At 44.8% G+C, this 8,655-nt stretch overlaps 1 long non-coding RNA gene across 1 annotated transcript; it reads left to right on the top strand.

Moving 5' to 3' along the window:
• Positions 1–4,195: 4,195 nt before the first annotated feature.
• LOC146398811 (uncharacterized) lies at positions 4,196–6,787 on the top strand. The gene is made up of 2 exons (XR_014817454.1): positions 4,196–4,285; positions 6,278–6,787. It is a non-coding gene; the product is annotated as an uncharacterized LOC146398811 (long non-coding RNA).
• Positions 6,788–8,655: the final 1,868 nt, after the last annotated feature.

Raw genomic sequence — 8,655 nt, 5'->3', positions numbered from 1 at the left:
TGCCACCACCACTAGGTGGTGTTGCACCATTAAAGAATGGAGAACGTTTCAATTACTGCAGGAAGTTGTTGAGAGGCATATGCACTGATTACTATTCAGTAACCTTACTAGTTTAGATGTACGGTACTCTAAAATTTGAGCACTGGAATTAATGTCAAATTATCTTCAGGGCAATAATTACTGGAAATAATTCCAACGGAAAATGTTCTAGCATACTGTTATTGACACCTAGTATTGACTTAATTACTGCCTACTGCACCCGATGAAGTAAAGAGGTGAAAAACACACTCCTTACTCTTAACAAACTTACATTCTAGGAGTTCCCACTGTGGCTCAGCGGAAAGGAGTCTGACTAGTATCCATGAGGACCCAGGTTCGATCCCTGGCCTTGCTCAGTGAGTTAAGGATCTGGCATTGCCATGAGTTGTGGTGTGGGTCACAGAAGCGGCTTGGATCTGGCATTGCTGTGGCTGTGGCATAGGCCAGTGGCTACAGCTCTGATTTGACCCCTAGCCTGGGAACCTCCATTCTATAGTACTTAAGGTCCAAAGGAGTTACCCAATACGCAGGACCCAGTGAAAAATTAAAATAAGGGGCCATTTTTTTTTTTTTTTTTTTTTGCCTTTTGTCTTTTTGTTGTTGTTGTTGTTGCTATTTCTTGGGCCGCTCCCTCGGCATATGGAGGTTCCCAGGCTAGGGGTCCAGTCGGAGCTGTAGCCACTGGCCTATGCCAGAGCCACAGCAACGCGGGATCCGAGCCGCGTCTGCAACCTACACCACAGCTCACGGCAACGCCGGATCGTTAACCCACTGAGCAAGGGCAGGGACCGAACCCGCAACCTCATGGTTCCTAGTCGGATTCGTTAACCACTGCGCCACGATGGGAACTCCCAGGGGCCATTTTTCAAAAAGAATTAAAAACTTCGGAGTTCCCGTCGTGGCTCAGCGGTTAATGAACCCGACTAGGATCCATGAGGAGAGGGGTTCGATCCCTGGCCCCGATCAGTGGGTTAAGGATCCCGAGTTGCCGTGAGCTGTGGTGTAGGTCGCAGATGAGGCTGGGGTCCCCTGTTGCTGTGGCTCTGGCATAGGCTGGCAGCTGTAGCTCCGATTAGACCCCTAGCCTGGGAACCTCCATATGCCGCGGGTGCAGCCCTAGAAAAACACAAAAAGACAAAAATAAATAAATAAATAAAATAAAAAAATAAAACCTTCAAGACAGTCACTGCAGAGCATTAAAGTATGGAGCCCTTCTGAGCACAAAGCACTTTGCAATTGTACAGAGCACACACTCATGAATCCAACTTTAAATGTATAATAGTACTCTCAAACAAATTATAGACTAATAAACCATATTGTAAGGAATCTTTGCTGAAGTTTATTATAATGGATTACATAAATACTTAAGCTAATTTCAAAGGTTATAAAATTTACAATTATAATTATTTTGCCCCCCCCACTGATACTGGTAGGTACTCAATAAATGCTTGCTGAAAGGATGAAAGGAGGGTTCAATGGGTGGAGATTTTAACAAGACAGAATATTAGGAAAGGCTGTAGGTAGGATTCTGGAACTCACAAGCTGGCCAAGAAAAACCTTGTAAAGAAGAGGCTATGTCAGTGACAGCAAAGGGCTGAGTATAGTTTTATTTATCGGAGTTCTCATTGTGACTCAGTGGTTTAAGGATGACACTATGGTGTAGGTCACAGATGCAGCTTGGATCTGGTGTTGCTGTGGCTGTGGTATAGGCCTCAGCTGCATCTCTGATTAAAACCCTACCCTGGGACTTTACCAGCTGTAAAAAGAAAAAAAAATATTTATCTGTCTATTATCACTACTTTCCAGTAGAATTGTAAGCTCCATAGAAACAGGAATTTTTTCTGTTTCTTCTTTCTTCTTTTTTTGGGGGGCTTGCCTGAATCATGTGGAAATTCAAAGGTCAGGTATCAAACCCACACCACAGCAGTGAAGTGAGCCACAGCAGTGACAATGCCAGACCCTTAGTCAGTAGGCCACCAGGGAACCCCTTTTTTCTGTTTCTTCATAGTGGTACCCAGTGCCTGTGACATAGAGGGCTTGAATAAATATTCATTGACTGAATAAATGGAGGCAATGCTACCTAGCTAAAAGCAGAGTACTGATATAGTGAAGAAATAGGGAATGAAGTTGGAGCCAAATAAACAAATGTTTTGAATAGCAGAATGAGAATCTATACTTTATCCAGTGTACAGATAAGAACCATCTGGGAAAAAGAGCAGTGATATGCTTTGAATTCTGAACAGAAAATAAGTCAGTACTCTCCTGACTAGAAGATTGAGCTATCTGTTGTCGACTGAAAAAAATGCATAACCTAAAAGTTGAGAATTATGTTTTTTATTTGGCAGACTTACTGAGGACTACAAGCCGGGAAGCAGCATCTTAGATAGCTCCGAGAAACTATTCCAAAGAGATAAGGGAGGAGCCAGGCTGTATGAGAGTTTTTGCTGGAAAAACAAAACAAAACCATATAGTCAAATAGCAAAAGATTACTGCTAAGCACAAAACCAGACATCTCAACTTAATGACTTTAGTGCTTTCTACATATGGGAAGATCCAAAAGCCTGAGCTAATTGCAATTAATTTTTTTGATTTGCATCTTAACTATCCTATTTTTCTCCATCCTGCATTCTTCTCGGGGGCAAGCTGCAAGTAGATGACGGCTTTATGGCCACAACATCCTCATTTACTTATTTACTGAAATGGCAGGCAACTTTTTTTTTGCTTTTTAGGGCCACACCTGCTGCATATGGAAGTTTCCAGGCTAGGGGTCTAGTAGGAGCTGCACTGCTGGCCTACACCACAGCCACAGCAACTCGGGTCCGAGCTGAATCTGTGACATATACCACAGATCAGTGCAATGCAGGATCCTTAACCCACTGAACTAGGCCAGGGACTGAACCTGTGTCCTCATGGATACCAGTTGGATGTGTTTCGGATGCGCCACAACAGGAACTCCACAGGCAACATTCTTTATCCGCACTGTCAACATCTCACGTTCTCCTTTTTCTTTTTTCTTTTTCGTCTTTTGTCTTTTTAGGGCCGCACCCGCGGCATATGGAGGTTCCCTGGCTAGGAGTCTATTCGGAGCTGTAGCTGCCGCCTACGCCACAGCAATACCGGGCCTGAGCCGCTTCTGTGACATACCTCACGGATCTTGGCAAGGCCAGCTCCTTAACTCACTGGGTGAGGCCAGGGATGGAACCTGCATTCTCATGGATGCCAGTCAGATTCGTTTTCTGCGGAGCCACCGGGGGAACTCCTCACCCTCTCTTCTTAATTCCATTTCCTCTCCTTCCCTCTCCACACCTTAATACATGCTTAGACTGCACTTGATACTGTAAACCAAGTAAGATCTCAAGAATACTAAAAACACGATCAAAACAAGCAAAAAACTAGAAATTAAAGCTGGTAAACTTTAAAACAAGTGTCCCTTTATCTGCATTTCCTTAGCTGCAAGGTAAATTTCTTGGGGCAAATACATTCACTTAATAAATTTCCAGGCAATTTCTAGGCCAAGATGGAGTCTTCTGCTGGATGCGCTCAATGAATTATCTGTACAAAATAGCCTAAGAGCAAATGATTTCCAAATGTAACAGACGAGTTGGTTACCTGGGTAAACAGGTCTTTCCTTTTTTTTCGACACCTAGCCCCTTTGTGGGGCCTCAGTCAAGTGGGTCATTAGGCGGGAAAGCAAGCAGCAGGGAGGCAGTGTGTTTCTAATCTTGATCTAATCCTCCCAAGTGTCTAGTTTTGGTTTTTCTTAAGATTGTAGCTCAAGATTAACTTTGCACTCGAATAGGGTGCGGTTGGAATGGCTGGAATGAAACCTACTGCCAAGAGACGAGCGGCTGAGCCCCTGGGGGAACCTCCCCGCCGCTGCCCCACGCGAGTGTCCGCATAGTTGGGAACAATAAAGTTGAGCGTATTCAAAGGGGTCCTTGTCATCCAGCGCCTCTTGAACAAGCCTGTAAAATAAGACTCCTAGAAACTCCCTAATGCTTTCAAGTCTCCTCCGTGTTCTCCGTAGTTTTTTCCTTTACTCGCGGCACCTTAGTTCTGACGGGAACGGCCCGGGTTCGGCTGGCTGGGGCGCATTTCGCGGGCGGCTGGCCGGGCGATCGCTGCGGGCAGCCTCTGGGAGGCCCCCGGTTCACGTGAAGCCCAGGCGGCAGCGGCGGAGGCAGACGTGATGAAGCCCAGACCCGCTAGGTTTGTGGATAATAAGCTGAAACAGCGTGTCATCCAGGTGTGTACCCTGCACGGCGGGGCCTCGCAGTGGTCCGAGTTCGTTGCCTAAGGTCAAGGCAGACCCTTTCCCGGGCGGCTCCCAGGTCGAACCCGACTAGCTGCCTGCTCCAGTCTTGGTTCCGATCTGGGGCTTTTTACAGTTCCATTCCTCCGTGGGTGGTTCAAAGCCTTTCCTCCCGGCTGTCGGGCGGGCTTTCAAGAAGAAGCCCGGGCCCGTGGGAAGCTACAGCCTGATGGGGGCCTGCCCAGATCTGGTTGACCTCAGTGCAGATCTGCAGAGAGAGTGGAGATGGCCTTTGAGTTTAAATCTGTCTTGTCTTTCTTAGGACAGAAGGGTTTTGCAAAGGCCCATGTAGATGGGGCATTTTGGGGGCCAAAAAGAGTACGTTAATTTCCATTCTAGAGAAACTTGAAATCAAGTCGGAACACAGTAAAAATAGGTACTGTACATCTGACTTTATAATAGGTACTTTACCTACAGCTTTTTTCATTGTCATAATTATCCGTAGAAGGCACTGTGTGGTGAATGTCTTGGAATGGAACAGTCAGCAGCAGTCTTAGAAGTGCCTAGAGTAACTATATACTCCTGTTGTTTTTTTATCTTATGGGCTGCAGAATAGTTTCCTTTTTGGATCCAGCACTTCCTACCATTTTTAAGTGTTGGAAGTGCCCTGAGCGTCTGTGCTCTTACGTTCTCTTTCTTTCTTTCCTTTCCTTTTCTTTTTCCTTTTTAGGGCTGCACCCATGATATATGGAACCTCCCAGGCTGGGGATCAAATTGGCACTGCAGCTGCTGACCTGCACCACAGCTCACTGGCCATGCTGGATGGTTAACCCTCTGAGCAAGGCCAGGGACGGAACCCTAGTCCTCATGGATACTGGTCGGGTTTGTCACCTCTGATCCATGTCAGGAACTCCCAACTTCTCTTTCTTTATTCTCAACTCCTCTCTTATCAATCCACACTTCTAGATGATTTCAGTCCAGTACTTTTTAAAAATACTGTCTGTAGGAGTTCCTGTTGTGGCTCGTTAGAAATGAATCTGACTAGTATCCATGAGGACACAGGTTTGATCCCTGGCCTTGCTCAGTGGGTAAAGGATCTGGTGTTTCTGTGAGCTGTGGTGTAGATTGCAGATGTGGCAGCTTGGATCTGGCATTGCTGCAGCTGCGGCATAGGCTGGCAGGTGTAGCTCCAATTTGACCCCTAGCCTGGGAACCTCATATGCCACGGGTGCAGCACTAAAAAGACAATAAATAAATAAACAAATACTATCTATACATTCATGACTTATAAATTTATATTATGATTCAATGCAGATTTTATCTTGAGTTCCATATTGAAATATCCAGTTGCCTACTGAACATCTCTTGAGTGTCTGATAGGTTATTTTCAACTTAACACATCCAAACTGAACTTCGTTTTTTTGTCTTTTGTCTTTTTAGGGCCGCACTCCCGGCGTATGGAGGTTCCCAAGATAGGGGACATATTGGAGCTGTAGCCTCTGGCCTATGCCATAGCCACAGCCACAGCAATGCCAGATCCGAGCTGAGTCTGCGACCTACACCACAGCTCATGGCCATGCCAGATCCCTAACCAAATGAACGAGGCCAGAGATTGAACCCGCGTCCTCATGGGTATTAGTTGGGTTTGTTTCCACTGAGCTGCAACAGGAACTCCAGTAATTAACCTTGTAAAGTCTCATATAACATCTACCTCATAACATTGTGAGTACTAACAAAAATAATGTGTAGAAGACCCCTGGAACAAGTCCAGCAGGCCTTTAGTTTCGCAGTAATTTTTTCCATGGTGCTCCGAGGCCAAAAGTAATACCTAATAGGCCTGTTTATTAAGTAGTTAGGTTCAGGCAACTTAATAACTATTTAGTCCAAATAACTTAGTAGTTTTTAGAAAAGATAATATGTAAAAATTAGAGAAAACTTAGTATGTTTGTATTTCCTTTTTTTTTCCCTGTCTTTTTGTCTTTTTAGGGCTGCAGCAAAGCATATGGAGTTTCCCAGGTGAGGGGTCCAATCGGAGTTGTAGGCACCGGCCTGCGCCACAGCCATAACAACGTGGGATCTGAGCCATGTCTGCGACCTACACCACAGCTCACAGCAACACGGGATCCTTAACCCGCTGAGCAGGGCCAGGGATCAAACCTGCATCTTCATGGATACTAGTCGGGTTCGTCAACCACTGATCCACGACGGAAACCCCTTGTATTTCATTCTTAAATAACTGCAATTACTTTGTGTGCCACACTTCTCATACCTTCACATTGGCACTGCCAATCTCATTTCCTGTTCCACATTGAAGTTTATTACAGCAAAGGCTGAAGACAGATTTGCAAAGCTATGACAACATGAAAAAGTTGATTTAAGGAGTTCTCTCTGTGGCAAAGTGGGTTAAGAATCTGACTGTAGCGAGTCAGGTCACTGTGGAGGTATGGGTTTGATTCCCAACCTGGTGCGATGGATTAAAGATCTGGCATTGCTGCAGTTGAAGCTGGATTCAATCTTGGCCCAGGAACTTTCATAGGTTGTGGGTGTGGCCATTAAAAAATGATTTAATATTGAAACCATGAATGGTCTCAGGCTAGTACAGTTGACCCTTGAATAACATGAGGGTTAGGGGCACTGACCCCTGCTCAGTCTTCCTTACATGCCTTACATGCCTTACATGCCTCACCCTCTATGCCTTAAATTAAAATAAAAATAACATTTTGTTAGCTTTTGTATCCCCAGTATCTTCTATCCTGCAAATAGCTGGTGTTTGATAAATGTTTGCCAAATGAATGACCCATACTGACTACAGGAGAGATTTTATCGAAATTAGTCCAGATTTTATTAACATAAACCTTATCTCACATACGTTTCTCTTGAGTTGGAACAGAAAACATAGGCTATCCAATATTCTCTATCTGCTATTTTATCATGAGTGAATAAAAAAAATGGCTCCATAATCAAGGGTTAGAATTACCTAATGAAGATAGCCTTTGTCTCATCTACTTGAAAACTTAAAACATGGTTGCAATGCCAAAACTGTGGAATGCAAAATTTAAGACAGGGAAATAATCAGGATTAAAAAAACAGTTAGTGGAGAGTTTCCACTGTGGCACAGCAGGTTAAGAATCCAGCATTGCTGCAGCTGTACACAGGTCACTGCTGTGGCTTGGATTCAGTCACTGGCCCAGGCACTCCCATGCCGCTGGTGTGGCCAAAAAAAACCCAACGACAACAACCCAATTAGTGGGTGTGTGCGTGCGTGCGTGCGTGTGTGTGTGTGTGTGTGCGAACACGCATTAGAGAATGAGAGAGAGAGACCAAGATTTGCGGTTTAAAATACATATCATATTTCAAAAGTAGAAATTGAACTGTTTCCATTTCCAGTCTGGCATGTGGCTTGGAAGCTACCACTAGGTCCTGATAACAAATAAAATTCAAAGAAACTGAAAAATAAGCTCTTCTTAGGTCCATCAGAGAAGTGAGATCATTGCTCCAAAAATGGGACAGACAAGCCAATACAGAGGAGCACAGCTTACCAGAGCAGAAACACACTAGCAGAAAACCCCATGGAACCAGTACTGGATTAGGAAAACCTGGACTATAATTGATGAGAAGGTGGAGGCTCAGTGTGGACAAGCCTGAATATAAAACCTCAGGGAGTTCCCTTCTTCGATCAGTAGATTGAGAACCCAACTAGTATCTGTGAACATGCAAGTTTGATTCCTGCCCTAGCTCAGTGGATTAAGGATCCCACATTGCCATGAGCCATGGTGTAGGTCACAGACACAGTTTGGAACCCGCATTGCTGTGACTATGGCATAGGCTGGCAGCTGTAGCTCCAATTTGACCCCTAACCTGGGAACTTCCATATGCCATGGGTTCGGCCCTAAAAAGACTCCCCCCCCCCAAAAAAAAAATCCCTTGGGGAGAGGGTGCAGGGGGAAGGTGAGAGCTTACACTTGTGAGTCTTGCCTCCTATAGTTCTTACCTCCTGTAGTTCTACCAGTCCACAAGAAATCCACTTTAAATAGAAAAGCGCATATGGATTAAAAGTAAAGGGATGGAGAGTTCTCATCGTGGCTCAGGGGAAACGAATCCGACTAGGAACCATGAGGTTGTGGGTTCGATCCCTGGCCTTGCTCAGTGGGTTAAGGATCTGGCATTGCCATGAGCTGTGCTGTAGGTCTAACAAGAGGATAGGGTTGGAGAAAGCTATACTATGCTAACACTAATCAAAAGAAAGCAGGAGAAGCTACAGTAATTTCAGACAGAGCAGTCTTCAGGCCAAAAAATAATTATCAGGGATAAGAAAGAGCACTGCATGATGGTAAAAATTAAATTTGTCAAGAAAACACAACAAT

Source organism: Sus scrofa, chromosome 10, assembly GCF_054392235.1.
Source record: "Sus scrofa isolate SSC_HxYL_T2T_F1_AM1 chromosome 10, Sscrofa_HxYL_maternal_Yorkshire_Landrace_v2.0, whole genome shotgun sequence".
Taxonomy (NCBI): Eukaryota; Metazoa; Chordata; class Mammalia; order Artiodactyla; family Suidae; genus Sus; species Sus scrofa.
The sequence above is the reverse complement of the archived record's forward strand: the minus strand, read 5'-3'. Positions and strand labels throughout refer to the sequence as shown.